The sequence below is a fragment of the Entelurus aequoreus genome, linkage group LG14, assembly GCF_033978785.1.
Source record: "Entelurus aequoreus isolate RoL-2023_Sb linkage group LG14, RoL_Eaeq_v1.1, whole genome shotgun sequence".
Taxonomy (NCBI): Eukaryota; Metazoa; Chordata; class Actinopteri; order Syngnathiformes; family Syngnathidae; genus Entelurus; species Entelurus aequoreus.
Genome location: NC_084744.1, coordinates 64,073,137 through 64,085,256, shown reverse-complemented (window position 1 = coordinate 64,085,256; position 12,120 = coordinate 64,073,137). Strand labels below are relative to the sequence as shown.

At 41.4% G+C, this 12,120-nt stretch overlaps 20 non-coding genes across 20 annotated transcripts; 3 read left to right on the top strand and 17 right to left on the bottom strand.

Annotated features, from left to right (window-relative positions):
* Positions 1–398: 398 nt before the first annotated feature.
* Positions 399–471, bottom strand: trnaf-gaa (transfer RNA phenylalanine (anticodon GAA)). The gene has a single exon. It is a non-coding gene; the product is annotated as a tRNA-Phe (tRNA).
* A 1,197-nt stretch (positions 472–1,668) lies between these two features.
* Positions 1,669–1,755, bottom strand: trnay-gua (transfer RNA tyrosine (anticodon GUA)). Its single transcript is given in 2 exon segments — positions 1,669–1,704; positions 1,719–1,755. It is a non-coding gene; the product is annotated as a tRNA-Tyr (tRNA).
* A 764-nt stretch (positions 1,756–2,519) lies between these two features.
* On the bottom strand, positions 2,520–2,607 carry trnay-gua (transfer RNA tyrosine (anticodon GUA)). The gene is given in 2 exon segments: positions 2,520–2,555; positions 2,570–2,607. It is a non-coding gene; the product is annotated as a tRNA-Tyr (tRNA).
* Positions 2,608–2,858: 251 nt separating this feature from the next.
* Positions 2,859–2,930, bottom strand: trnah-gug (transfer RNA histidin (anticodon GUG)). Its single transcript has one exon. It is a non-coding gene; the product is annotated as a tRNA-His (tRNA).
* A 504-nt stretch (positions 2,931–3,434) lies between these two features.
* trnay-gua (transfer RNA tyrosine (anticodon GUA)) lies at positions 3,435–3,521 on the bottom strand. The gene is given in 2 exon segments: positions 3,435–3,470; positions 3,485–3,521. It is a non-coding gene; the product is annotated as a tRNA-Tyr (tRNA).
* Positions 3,522–3,810: 289 nt separating this feature from the next.
* Positions 3,811–3,897, bottom strand: trnay-gua (transfer RNA tyrosine (anticodon GUA)). The gene is given in 2 exon segments: positions 3,811–3,846; positions 3,861–3,897. It is a non-coding gene; the product is annotated as a tRNA-Tyr (tRNA).
* Positions 3,898–4,324: 427 nt separating this feature from the next.
* On the top strand, positions 4,325–4,397 carry trnak-uuu (transfer RNA lysine (anticodon UUU)). Its single transcript has one exon. It is a non-coding gene; the product is annotated as a tRNA-Lys (tRNA).
* A 590-nt stretch (positions 4,398–4,987) lies between these two features.
* trnaf-gaa (transfer RNA phenylalanine (anticodon GAA)) lies at positions 4,988–5,060 on the bottom strand. The gene has a single exon. It is a non-coding gene; the product is annotated as a tRNA-Phe (tRNA).
* A 623-nt stretch (positions 5,061–5,683) lies between these two features.
* trnah-gug (transfer RNA histidin (anticodon GUG)) lies at positions 5,684–5,755 on the bottom strand. The gene has a single exon. It is a non-coding gene; the product is annotated as a tRNA-His (tRNA).
* Positions 5,756–6,257: 502 nt separating this feature from the next.
* On the bottom strand, positions 6,258–6,344 carry trnay-gua (transfer RNA tyrosine (anticodon GUA)). The gene is given in 2 exon segments: positions 6,258–6,293; positions 6,308–6,344. It is a non-coding gene; the product is annotated as a tRNA-Tyr (tRNA).
* A 289-nt stretch (positions 6,345–6,633) lies between these two features.
* Positions 6,634–6,720, bottom strand: trnay-gua (transfer RNA tyrosine (anticodon GUA)). The gene is given in 2 exon segments: positions 6,634–6,669; positions 6,684–6,720. It is a non-coding gene; the product is annotated as a tRNA-Tyr (tRNA).
* Positions 6,721–7,146: 426 nt separating this feature from the next.
* trnak-uuu (transfer RNA lysine (anticodon UUU)) lies at positions 7,147–7,219 on the top strand. Its single transcript has one exon. It is a non-coding gene; the product is annotated as a tRNA-Lys (tRNA).
* A 589-nt stretch (positions 7,220–7,808) lies between these two features.
* trnaf-gaa (transfer RNA phenylalanine (anticodon GAA)) lies at positions 7,809–7,881 on the bottom strand. Its single transcript has one exon. It is a non-coding gene; the product is annotated as a tRNA-Phe (tRNA).
* Positions 7,882–8,503: 622 nt separating this feature from the next.
* Positions 8,504–8,575, bottom strand: trnah-gug (transfer RNA histidin (anticodon GUG)). The gene has a single exon. It is a non-coding gene; the product is annotated as a tRNA-His (tRNA).
* Positions 8,576–9,078: 503 nt separating this feature from the next.
* On the bottom strand, positions 9,079–9,165 carry trnay-gua (transfer RNA tyrosine (anticodon GUA)). Its single transcript is given in 2 exon segments — positions 9,079–9,114; positions 9,129–9,165. It is a non-coding gene; the product is annotated as a tRNA-Tyr (tRNA).
* A 289-nt stretch (positions 9,166–9,454) lies between these two features.
* trnay-gua (transfer RNA tyrosine (anticodon GUA)) lies at positions 9,455–9,541 on the bottom strand. The gene is given in 2 exon segments: positions 9,455–9,490; positions 9,505–9,541. It is a non-coding gene; the product is annotated as a tRNA-Tyr (tRNA).
* Positions 9,542–9,899: 358 nt separating this feature from the next.
* trnak-uuu (transfer RNA lysine (anticodon UUU)) lies at positions 9,900–9,972 on the top strand. Its single transcript has one exon. It is a non-coding gene; the product is annotated as a tRNA-Lys (tRNA).
* A 590-nt stretch (positions 9,973–10,562) lies between these two features.
* Positions 10,563–10,635, bottom strand: trnaf-gaa (transfer RNA phenylalanine (anticodon GAA)). The gene has a single exon. It is a non-coding gene; the product is annotated as a tRNA-Phe (tRNA).
* Positions 10,636–11,258: 623 nt separating this feature from the next.
* trnah-gug (transfer RNA histidin (anticodon GUG)) lies at positions 11,259–11,330 on the bottom strand. The gene has a single exon. It is a non-coding gene; the product is annotated as a tRNA-His (tRNA).
* Positions 11,331–11,821: 491 nt separating this feature from the next.
* trnay-gua (transfer RNA tyrosine (anticodon GUA)) lies at positions 11,822–11,908 on the bottom strand. The gene is given in 2 exon segments: positions 11,822–11,857; positions 11,872–11,908. It is a non-coding gene; the product is annotated as a tRNA-Tyr (tRNA).
* Positions 11,909–12,120: the final 212 nt, after the last annotated feature.

Here is a 12,120-nt window from a genome sequence, read left to right as displayed (position 1 = left end):
AAGGTTTAAACGCAATACCTTAAACTCAAATTGTTAGACAGTGTATCTGTATGAAAGAGTTGTGGTTAATCTTTTGCTGTAAGTGTGTTGGATGCACCCTCACGTCACACTGAGCTCAGCTTTACTACTCTCAGTTTCCAGTTATACAGTCCAAGACAAATTTGTGTTTGAAACAGCCCGATGTAAGGGTCAGTTAAAGACCAAACATTGGCTTTAGGAACGATACACTGTTAAACAACGTAACGGTTGTCCAAATTAAAAAATGGAGAAAAGGTGTGTGACAACTGATGCTAGGATTCCACCAGCAAGGCTGGGCGATCAGGGAGACCATTTCAGTATTGTAAGAGCCACAGATAGCTTATTAGTAAAAACAACCGGTTTAGAAGTACACAGAGTAGTGCTGAAACCCGGGGTCGAACCAGGGACCTTCAGATCTTCAGTCTGACGCTCTCCCAACTGAGCTATTTCAGCTCTTCCTATTAGTTTTGGGTTCACTTCGTCAAATGTAACCAAGATCTGCCCTGTTGGTGACCTTTGAGTTCTGGAAGGAGGCCTTTCCAAAGGGGTCTCAGAACCTAGTATTGGTCAGCAGAACAGGTACTTGAATCCCGGAAGCTCAAAAAGAATGTCTTACACTCCATGACTGAGCATTTCATGGTTTCTAAAAAATGCCTTAAAATGCTTGTGAAGAATGTTTTACTACCAAGAATGTTATGAATATTGCAAACATTTGGCAGATTTTTCAGAAATTTTCAAAAGTTCTTAGGAGGCTAATAATTAAGTCTTCAAGAGTAGATGAACTATGCTTCAGAAAATGTTATTGTTATGTATTGACATTGTTTATAACAATGACAATAAAGTATTGATCTATTGACTGAGCTTATAATGCAATTTTACCAAGGGATAAAATAACAGCACAAAGCACACATCAGTCATATTAAATCATGCATCAAGGCCAATACTGTAATGACATCAAATAGATATTTTGAATGTTACCAGAGTACCTGGTTGGTTTCAAATCGTGTTCAACTACTTACCAGAGGGAACAACATACCTCTTTTTCCAAAAACATGCAGTTTGAAGAAAGGGGAAAGTGGCGTGACCCGGATTCGAACCGGGGTTGCTGCGGCCACAACACAGAGTACTAACCACTATACGATCACGGCTGTAGCTACCAATCCTGATTGATGTGTTTGCTCTCCTGATGTCTAATGTTAAACGATCTGCTCAAGCCACATTCTGTTTGAACGACATCATGGAAGAGAATGTCATTCAGTGTGCTAACACCTAATGTTCTGGGGACATTTCTGTCTCATCCAACAAATAAAGTCAATGGACGTCCTCATTCATCCAGGTTATTGTATTCTCAGGTCATGAAATGGATCACAACTGGATTGTTCAGTTCGTCCTAGATGACGTTTCGCTCCTTATACAAGCAGGCTTCATGCTGGCACGGCTTGTCAGCCATGAGAGTGGCCTACATTTTTTTCTAGACCTCTCCCTTCACTTCATAGATTCATACAGCTGTTGTGGTGGTGTTAAGGTGGACATTAGCATACCTGATAGAGGCCAAGGTCCGAGCGGTAATGGTTTATACAGACGTCCTCAGGATGTCGGAGGTATTATGATTCTTTTTTGAATGACATCATATAAAAATGTAATGGGTGATCCTTCGAGCCGGAGTTGAACCAGCGACCTAAGGATTTCAGCATGAGCAACTACAGTCCTCCGCTCTACCAACTGAGCTATCGAAGGGTGTGATGTGGTCATCAGCTTCTACAGTACATTAGATGGACTAAAACATGGCAGTACGTTCATTTCCATTTTTTACGGGAAGTTATTTAAAGTAACAGTTAAAAACAACAAACACCATTAAACAACGTAACAGTTGTCCGAATTAAAAATGACCAAAAAGGTGTGTGACAACTGATGCTAGGATTCCGCCACTTCTCAAAAGATGTCTCTTTGCCCCCCTGCAGCAGTCCTTGTAACCTGTATTTAATTTAGATAGTTCTCAACAGCGATTGTTTTTTGTCTTTCATTTGAAAAACTGAAATCCAAAAAAATCCCTTACATCCACTTTAGCTCAGGTGGGAGAGCGTTAATGCGATCATCTGAAGGTTTAAACGCAATACCTTAAACTCAAATTGTTAGACAGTGTATCTGTGTGAAAGAGTTGTGGTTAATCTTTTGCTGTAAGTGTGTTGGATGCACCCTCACGTCACACTGAGCTCAGCTTTACTACTCTCAGTTTCCAGTTATACAGTCCAAGACAAATTTGTTTTTGAAACAGCCCGATGTAAGGGTCAGTTAAAGACCAAACATTGGCTTTAGGAACGATACACTGTTAAACAACGTAACAGTTGTTCAAATTAAAAATGACCAAAAAGGTGTGTGACAACTGATGCTAGGATTCCGCCAGCAAGGCTGGCAGGTAAGGGAGACCATTTCATTCCTTAGGATGTCGGACATTATGATGATTCTTTTTTGAATGACATCACATAAAAATAGGGAAAGGATCCCTTGAGCCGGAGTTGAACCAGCGACCTAAGGATGTCAGCATCAGCAACTACAGTCCTCCGCTCTACCAACTGAGCTATCGAAGGTCCTGCTGTCAGGTTGCATTTAGGAATTCAATTTATTAAAATCTAATTAACCATTGGACAGAGTTGCAGACATTTGTAATAACATGTAATAATGGAAGAAATCATGCATCAAGGCCAATACTGTAATGACATCAAATAGATATTTTGAATGTTGCCAGAGTACCTGGTTGGTTTCTCATTTTGTTCAACTACTTACCAGAGGGAACAACATACCTCTTTTTCAAAAATAGACAGTTGGAAGAAAGGGGAAAGTGCCGTGACCCGGATTCGAACCGGGGTTGCTGCGGCCACAACACAGAGTACTAACCACTATACGATCACGGCTGTAGCTACCCATCCTGACTGATAATGTGTTTTCTCCTGATGTCTAATGTTAAACGATCTGATCAAGCCACATTCTGTTTGAACGACATCATGGAAGAGAATGTCATTCAGTGTGCTAACACCTAATGTTCTGGGGACATTTCTGTCTCATCCGACAAATAAAGTCAATGGACGTCCTCATTCATCCAGGTTATTGTATTCTCAGGTCATGAAATGGATCACAACTGGATGGTTCAGTTTGTCCTAGATGACGTTTCGCTCCTTATACAAGCAGGCTTCATGCTGGCACGGCTTGTCAGCCATGAGAGTGGCCTACATTTTTTTCTAGACCTCTCCCTTCACTTCATAGATTCATACAGCTGTTGTGGTGGTGTTAAGGTGGACATTAGCATACCTGATAGAGGCCAAGGTCCGAGCGGTAATGGTTTATACAGACGTCCTCAGGATGTCGGAGGTATTTTGATTCTTTTTTTGAATGGCATCATATAAAAATGTAATGGGTGATCCTTCGAGCCGGATTTGAACCAGCGACCTAAGGATTTCAGCAGGAGCAACTACAGTCCTCCGCTCTACCAACTGAGCTATCGAAGGGTCTGATGTGGGCATCAGCTTCTACAGTACATTAGATGGACTAAAACAAGGCAGTACATTCATTTCCATTTTTTTCGGGAAGTTATTTAACGTAACAGTTAAAAACAACAAACACCGTTAAACAACGTAACAGTTGTTCAAATTGAAAATGACCAAAAAGGTGTGTGACAACTGATGCTAGGATTCCGCCAGCAAGGCTGGCAGGTAAGGGAGACCATTTCATTCCTTAGGATGTCGGACATTATAATGATTCTTTTTTGAATGACATCACATAAAAATAGCAGAAGGGTCCTTCGAGCCGGAGTTGAACCAGCGACCTAAGGATGTCAGCATCAGCAACTACAGTCCTCCGCTCTACCAACTGAGCTATCGAAGGTCCTGCTGTCAAGTTTTATTTAGGAATTCAATTAATTAAAATCTAATTAACCATTGGACAGAGTTGCAGACATTTGTAATAACATGTAATAATGGAAGAACCAGCCACTCCATAACTGAGCATTTCAGGGTCTCTAAAAAATTAAGCAAAATGCTTCTGGCAAAATTCTGGGGAGCATCCACCTTAAATCCAGCTCAGAGTTGGCAACTTCGGGAGAGGAGCTTTTTTTTTTGGTCAAAACCTTCTTTGTTGATAACGATGTAAAACTGACCCGACTGTCACAAATGAGGTTTGGGTTCAAGCAATTGGTGAGCTTGAGCTTTGATAGTTCCCAGCTTGTCACTGAACATCCTGACTAACTCAATTTCACCTGAGATTGCCAATATGGCTGTTCTCTCAGATGTTGGGCAAACCAGCGATGAAAAGGGCCTGGGTAGCTCAGTCGGCAGAGCATCAGACTTTTAATCTGAGGGTCCAGGGTTCAAGTACCTGTTCAGGCGGTTGATGCTTGCCTCCTTACACTTCTCAAAAGATGTCTCTTTGCCCCCCTGCAGCAGTCCTTGTAACCTGTATTTAATTTAAATAGTTCTCAACAGCGATTGTTTTTTCTCTTTCATTTGAAAAACCGAAATCCAAAAAAATCCCTTACATCCACTTTAGCTCAGGTGGGAGAGCGTTAATGCGATCATCTGAAGGTTTAAACGCAATACCTTAAACTCAAATTGTTAGACAGTGTATCTGTATGAAAGAGTTGTGGTTAATCTTTTGCTGTAAGTGTGTTGGATGCACCCTCACGTCACACTGAGCTCAGCTTTACTACTCTCAGTTTCCAGTTATACAGTCCAAGACAAATTTGTGTTTGAAACAGCCCGATGTAAGGGTCAGTTAAAGACCAAACATTGGCTTTAGGAACGATACACTGTTAAACAACGTAACGGTTGTCCAAATTAAAAAATGGAGAAAAGGTGTGTGACAACTGATGCTAGGATTCCACCAGCAAGGCTGGGCGATCAGGGAGACCATTTCAGTATAGCAAGACCCACAGATAGCTTATTAGTAAAAACAACCGGTTTAAAAGTACACAGAGAAGTGCTGAAACCCGGGGTCGAACCAGGGACCTCCAGATCTTCAGTCTGACGCTCTCCCAACTGAGCTATTTCAGCTTCTCATATTAGTTTTGGGTTCACTTCGTCAAATGTAACCAAGGTCTGCCTTGTTGGTGACCTTTGAGTTCTGGAAGGAGGCCTTTCCAAAGGGGTCTCAGAACCTAGTACTGGTCAGCAGAACAGGTACTTGAATCCCGGAAGCTCAAAAAGAATGTCTTACACTCCATGACTGAGCATTTCATGGTTTCTAAAAAAATGCCTTAAAATGCTTGTGAAGAATGTTTTACTACCAAGAATGTTATGAATATTGCAAACATTTGGCAGATTTTTCAGAAATGTTCAAAAGTTCTTAGGAGGCTAATAATTAAGTCTTCAAGAGTAGATGAACTATGCTTCAGAAACTGTTATTGTTATGTATTGACATTGTTTATAACAATGACAATAAAGTATTGATCTATTGACTGAGCTTATAATGCAATTCCACCAAGGGATAAACTAACAGCACAAAGCACACATCAGTCATATTAAATCATGCATCAAGGCCAATACTGTAATGACATCAAATAGATATTTTGAATGTTGCCAGAGTACCTGGTCGGTTTCTCATCTTGTTCAACTACTTACCAGAGGGAACGACATACCTCTTTTTCAAAAATAGACAGTTTGAAGAAAGGGGAAAGTGCCGTGACCCGGATTCGAACCAGGGTTGCTGCGGCCACAACACAGAGTACTAACCACTATACGATCACGGCTGTAGCTACCAATCCTGATTGATGTGTTTGCTCTCCTGATGTCTAATGTTAAACGATCTGCTCAAGCCACATTCTGTTTGAACGACATCATGGAAGAGAATGTCATTCAGTGTGCTAACACCTAATGTTCTGGGGACATTTCTGTCTCATCCGACAAATAAAGTCAATGGACGTCCTCATTCATCCAGGTCATTGTATTCTCAGGTCATGAAATGGATCACAACTGGATTGTTCAGTTTGTCCTAGATGACGTTTCGCTCCTTATACAAGCAGGCTTCATGCTGGCACGGCTTGTCAGCCATGAGAGTGGCCTACATTTTTTTCTAGACCTCTCCCTTCACTTCATAGATTCATACAGCTGTTGTGGTGGTGTTAAGGTGGACATTAGCATACCTGATAGAGGCCAAGGTCCGAGCGGTAATGGTTTATACAGACGTCCTCAGGATGTCGGAGGTATTTTGATTCTTTTTTGAATGACATCATATAAAAATGTAATGGGTGATCCTTCGAGCCGGATTTGAACCAGCGACCTAAGGATTTCAGCATGAGCAACTACAGTCCTCCGCTCTACCAACTGAGCTATCGAAGGGTGTGATGTGGGCATCAGCTTCTACAGTACATTAGATGGACTAAAACAAGGCAGTAAATTCATTTCCATTTTTTTCGGGAAGTTATTTAACGTAACAGTTAAAAACAACAAACACCGTTAAACAACGTAACAGTTGTCCGAATTAAAAATGACCAAAAAGGTGTGTGACAACTGATGCTAGGATTCCGCCAGCAAGGCTGGCAGGTAAGGGAGACCATTTCATTCCTTAGGATGTCGGACATTATGATGATTCTTTTTTGAATGACATCACATAAAAACAGGGAAAGGATCCTTCGAGCCGGAGTTGAACCAGCGACCTAAGGATGTCAGCATCAGCAACTACAGTCCTCCGCTCTACCAACTGAGCTATCGAAGGTCCTGCTGTCAAGTGTTATTTAGGAATTCAATTAATTAAAATCTAATTAACCATTGGACAGAGTTGCAGACATTTGTAATAACATGTAATAATGGAAGAACCAGCCACTCCATGACTGAGCATTTCAGGGTCTCTAAAAAATTAAGCAAAATGCTTCTGGCAAAATTCTGGGGAGCATCCACCTTAAATCCAGCTCAGAGTTGGCAACATCAGGAGAGGAGCTTCTTTTTTGGTCAAAACCTTCTTTGTTGATGACGATGTAAAACTGACCCGACTGTCACAAATGAGGTTTGGGTTCAAGCAATTGGTGAGCTTGAGCTTTGATAGTTCCCAGCTTGTCACTGAACATCCTGACTAATTCAATTTCACCTGAGATTGCCAATATGGCTGTTCTCTCAGATGTTGGGAAAATCAGCGTCGAAAAGGGCCTGGGTAGCTCAGTCGGCAGAGCATCAGACTTTTAATCAGAGGGTCCAGGGTTCAAGTACCTGTTCAGGTGGTTGATGCTTGCCTCCTTACACATCTCAAAAGATGTCTCTTTGCCCCCCTGCAGCAGTCCTTGTAACCTGTATTTAATTTAGATAGTTCTCAACAGCCATTGTTTTTTGTCTTTCATTTGAAAAACTGAAATCCAAAAAAATCCCTTACATCCACTTTAGCTCAGGTGGGAGAGCGTTAATGCGATCATCTGAAGGTTTAAACGCAATACCTTAAACTCAAATTGTTAGACAGTGTATCTGTATGAAAGAGTTGTGGTTAATCTTTTGCTGTAAGTGTGTTGGATGCACCCTCACGTCACACTGAGCTCAGCTTTACTACTCTCAGTTTCCAGTTATACAGTCCAAGACAAATTTGTGTTTGAAACAGCCCGATGTAAGGGTCAGTTAAAGACCAAACATTGGCTTTAGGAACGATACACTGTTAAACAACGTAACGGTTGTCCTATTAAAAAATGGAGAAAAGGTGTGTGACAACTGATGCTAGGATTCCACCAGCAAGGCTGGGCGATCAGGGAGATCATTTCAGTATTGTAAGAGCCACAGATAGCTTATTAGTAAAAACAACCGGTTTAAAAGTACACAGAGTAGTGCTGAAACCCGGGGTCGAACCAGGGACCTTCAGATCTTCAGTCTGACGCTCTCCCAACTGAGCTATTTCAGCTTTTCATATTAGTTTTGGGTTCACTTCGTCAAATGTAACCAAGATCTGCCCTGTTGGTGACCTTTGAGTTCTGGAAGGAGGCCTTTCCAAAGGGATCTCAGAACCTAGTACTGGTCAGCAGAACAGGTACTTGAATCCCGGAAGCTCAAAAAGAATGTCTTACGCTCCATGACTGAGCATTTCATGGTTTCTAAAAAATGCCTTAAAATGCTTGTGAAGAATGTTTTACTACCAAGAATGTTATGAATATTGCAAACATTTGGCAGATTTTTCAGAAATTTTCAAAAGTTCTTAGGAGGCTAATAATTAAGTCTTCAAGAGTAGATGAACTATGCTTCAGAAAATGTTATTGTTATGTATTGACATTGTTTATAACAATGACAATAAAGTATTGATCTATTGACTGAGCTTATAATGCAATTCCACCAAGGGATAAACTAACAGCACAAAGCACACATCAGTCATATTAAATCATGCATCAAGGCCAATACTGTAATGACATCAAATAGATATTTTGAATGTTGCCAGAGTACCTGCTTGGTTTCTCATCTTGTTCAACTACTTACCAGAGGGAACAACATACCTCTTTTTCAAAAATAGACAGTTTGAAGAAAGGGGAAAGCGCCGTGACCCGGATTCGAACCAGGGTTGCTGCGGCCACAACACAGAGTACTAACCACTATACGATCACGGCTGTAGCTACCAATCCTGATTGGTGTGTTTGCTCTCCTGATGTCTAATGTTAAACGATTTGCTCAAGCCACATTCTGTTTGAACGACATCATGGAAGAGAATCTCATTCAGTGTGCTAATACCTAATGTTCTGGGGACATTTTCTGTCTCATCCAACAAATAAAGTCAATGGACGTCCTCATTCATCCAGGTCATTGTATTCTCAGGTCATGAAATGGATCACAACTGGATGGTTCAATTTGTCCTAGATGACGTTTCGCTCCTTATACAAGCAGGCTTCATGCTGGCACGGCTTGTCAGCCATGAGAGTGGCCTACATTTTTTTCTAGACCTCTCCCTTCACTTCATAGATTCATACAGCTGTTGTGGTGGTGTTAAGGTGGACATTAGCATACCTGATAGAGGCCAAGGTCCGAGCGGTAATGGTTTATACAGACGTCCTCAGGATGTCGGAGGTATTTTGATTCCTTTTTGAATGACATCATATAAAAATGTAATGGGTGATCCTTCGAGCCGGATTTGAACCAGCGACCTAAGGATTTCAGCATGAGCAACTACAGTCCTCCGCTCTACCAACTGAGCTATCGAAGGGTGTGATGTGGTCATCAGCTTCTACAGTACATTAGATGGACTAAAACATGGCAGTACGTTCATTTCCATTTTTTACGGGAAGTTATTTAAAGTAACAGTTAAAAACAACAAACACCGTTAAACAACGTAACAGTTGTCCGAATTAAAAATGACCAAAAAGGTGTGTGACAACTGATGCTAGGATTCCGCCAGCAAGGCTGGCAGGTAAGGGAGACCATTTCATTCCTTAGGATGTCGGACATTATGATGATTCTTTTTTGAATGACGTCACATAAAATTAGTGGAAGGGTCCTTCGAGCCGGAGTTGAACCAGCGACCTAAGGATGTCAGCATCAGCAACTACAGTCCTCCGCTCTACCAACTGAGCTATCGAAGGTCCTGCTGCAATAACATGTAATAATGGAAGAACCAGCCACTCCATGACTGAGCATTTCAGGGTCTCTAAAAAATTAAGCAAAATGCTTCTGGCAAAATTCTGGGGAGCATCCACCTTAAATCCAGCTCAGAGTTGGCAACTTCGGGAGAGGAGCTTCTTTTTTGGTCAAAACCTTCTTTGTTGATGACGATGTAAAACTGACCCGACTGTCACAAATGAGGTTTGGGTTCAAGCAATTGGTGAGCTTGAGCTTTGATAGTTCCCAGCTTGTCACTGAACATCCTGACTAATTCAATTTCACCTGAGATTGCCAATATGGCTGTTCTCTCAGATGTTGGGCAAATCAGCGATGAAAAGGGCCTAGGTAGCTCAGTCGGCAGAGCATCAGACTTTTAATCTGAGGGTCCAGGGTTCAAGTACCTGTTCAGGCGGTTGATGCTTGCCTCCTTACACATCTCAAAAGATGTCTCTTTGCCCCCCTGCAGCAGTCCTTGTAACCTGTATTTAATTTAGATAGTTCTCAACAGCAATTGTTTTTTGTCTTTCATTTGAAAAACTGAAATCCAAAAAAATCCCTTACATCCACTTTAGCTCAGGTGGGAGAGCGTTAATGCGATCATCTGAAGGTTTAAACGCAATACCTTAAACTCAAATTGTTAGACAGTGTATCTGTATGAAAGAGTTGTGGTTAATCTTTTGCTGTAAGTGTGTTGGATGCACCCTCACGTCACACTGAGCTCAGCTTTACTACTCTCAGTTTCCAGTTATACAGTCCAAGACAAATTTGTTTTTGAAACAGCCCGATGTAAGGGTCAGTTAAAGACCAAACATTGGCTTTAGGAACGATACACTGTTAAACAACGTAACGGTTGTCCAAATTAAAAAATGGAGAAAAGGTGTGTGACAACTGATGCTAGGATTCCACCAGCAAGGCTGGGCGATCAGGGAGACCATTTCAGTATTGTAAGAGCCACAGATAGCTTATTAGTAAAAACAACCGGTTTAGAAGTACACAGAGTAGTGCTGAAACCCGGGGTCGAACCAGGGACCTTCAGATCTTCAGTCTGACGCTCTCCCAACTGAGCTGTTTCAGCTTCTCATATTAGTTTTGGGTTCACTTCGTCAAATGTAACCAAGGTCTGCCCTGTTGGTGACCTTTGAGTTCTGGAAGGAGGCCTTTCCAAAGGGGTCTCAGAACCTAGTACTGGTCAGCAGAACAGGTACTTGAATCCCGGAAGCTCAAAAAGAATGTCTTACACTCCATGACTGAGCATTTCATGGTTTCTAAAAAATTGCCTTAAAATGCTTGTGAAGAATGTTTTACTACCAAGAATGTTATGAATATTGCAAACATTTGGCAGATTTTTCAGAAATGTTCAAAAGTTCTTAGGAGGCTAATAATTAAGTCTTCAAGAGTAGATGAACTATGCTTCAGAAACTGTTATTGTTATGTATTGACATTGTTTATAACAATGACAATAAAGTATTGATCTATTGACTGAGCTTATAATGCAATTACACCAAGGTATAAACTAACAGCACAAAGCACACATCAGTCATATTAAATCATGTATCAAGGCCAATACTGTAATGACATCAAATAGATATTTTGAATGTTGCCAGAGTACCTGGTCGGTTTCAAATCGTGTTCAACTACTTACCAGAGGGAACAACATACCTCTTTTTCAAAAATAGGCAGTTTGAAGAAAGGGGAAAGTGCCGTGACCCGGATTCGAACCGGGGTTGCTGCGGCCACAACACAGAGTACTAACCACTATACGATCACGGCTGTAGCTACCAATCCTGATTGATGTGTTTGCTCTCCTGATGTCTAATGTTAAACGATCTGATCAAGCCACGTTCTGTTTGAACGACATCATGGAAGAGAATGTCATTCAGTGTGCTAATACCTAATGTTCTGGGGACATTTCTGTCTCATCCAACAAATAAAGTCAATGGACGTCCTCATTCATCCAAGTCATTGTATTCTCAGGTCATGAAATGGATGGTTCAGTTTGTCCTAGATGACGTTTCGCTCCTTATACAAGCAGGCTTCATGCTGGCACGGCTTGTCAGCCATGAGAGTGGCCTACATTTTTTTCTAGACCTCTCCCTTCACTTCATAGATTCATACAGCTGTTGTGGTGGTGTTAAGGTGGACATTAGCATACCTGATAGAGGCCAAGGTCCGAGCGGTAATGGTTTATACAGACGTCCTCAGGATGTCGGAGGTATTTTGATTCTTTTTTTGAATGGCATAATATAAAAATGTAATTGTGATCCTTCGAGCCGGATTTGAACCAGCGACCTAAGGATTTCAGTATGAGCAACTACAGTCCTCCGCTCTACCAACTGAGCTATCGAAGGGTGTGATGTGGTCATCAGCTTCTACAGTACATTAGATGGACTAAAACATGGCAGTACGTTCATTTCCATTTTTTTCGGGAAGTTATTTAACGTAACAGTTAAAAACAACAAACACCGTTAAACAACGTAACAGTTGTCCGAATTAAAAATGACCAAAAAGGTGTGTGACAACTGATGCTAGGATTCCGCCAGCAAGGCTGGCAGGTAAGGGA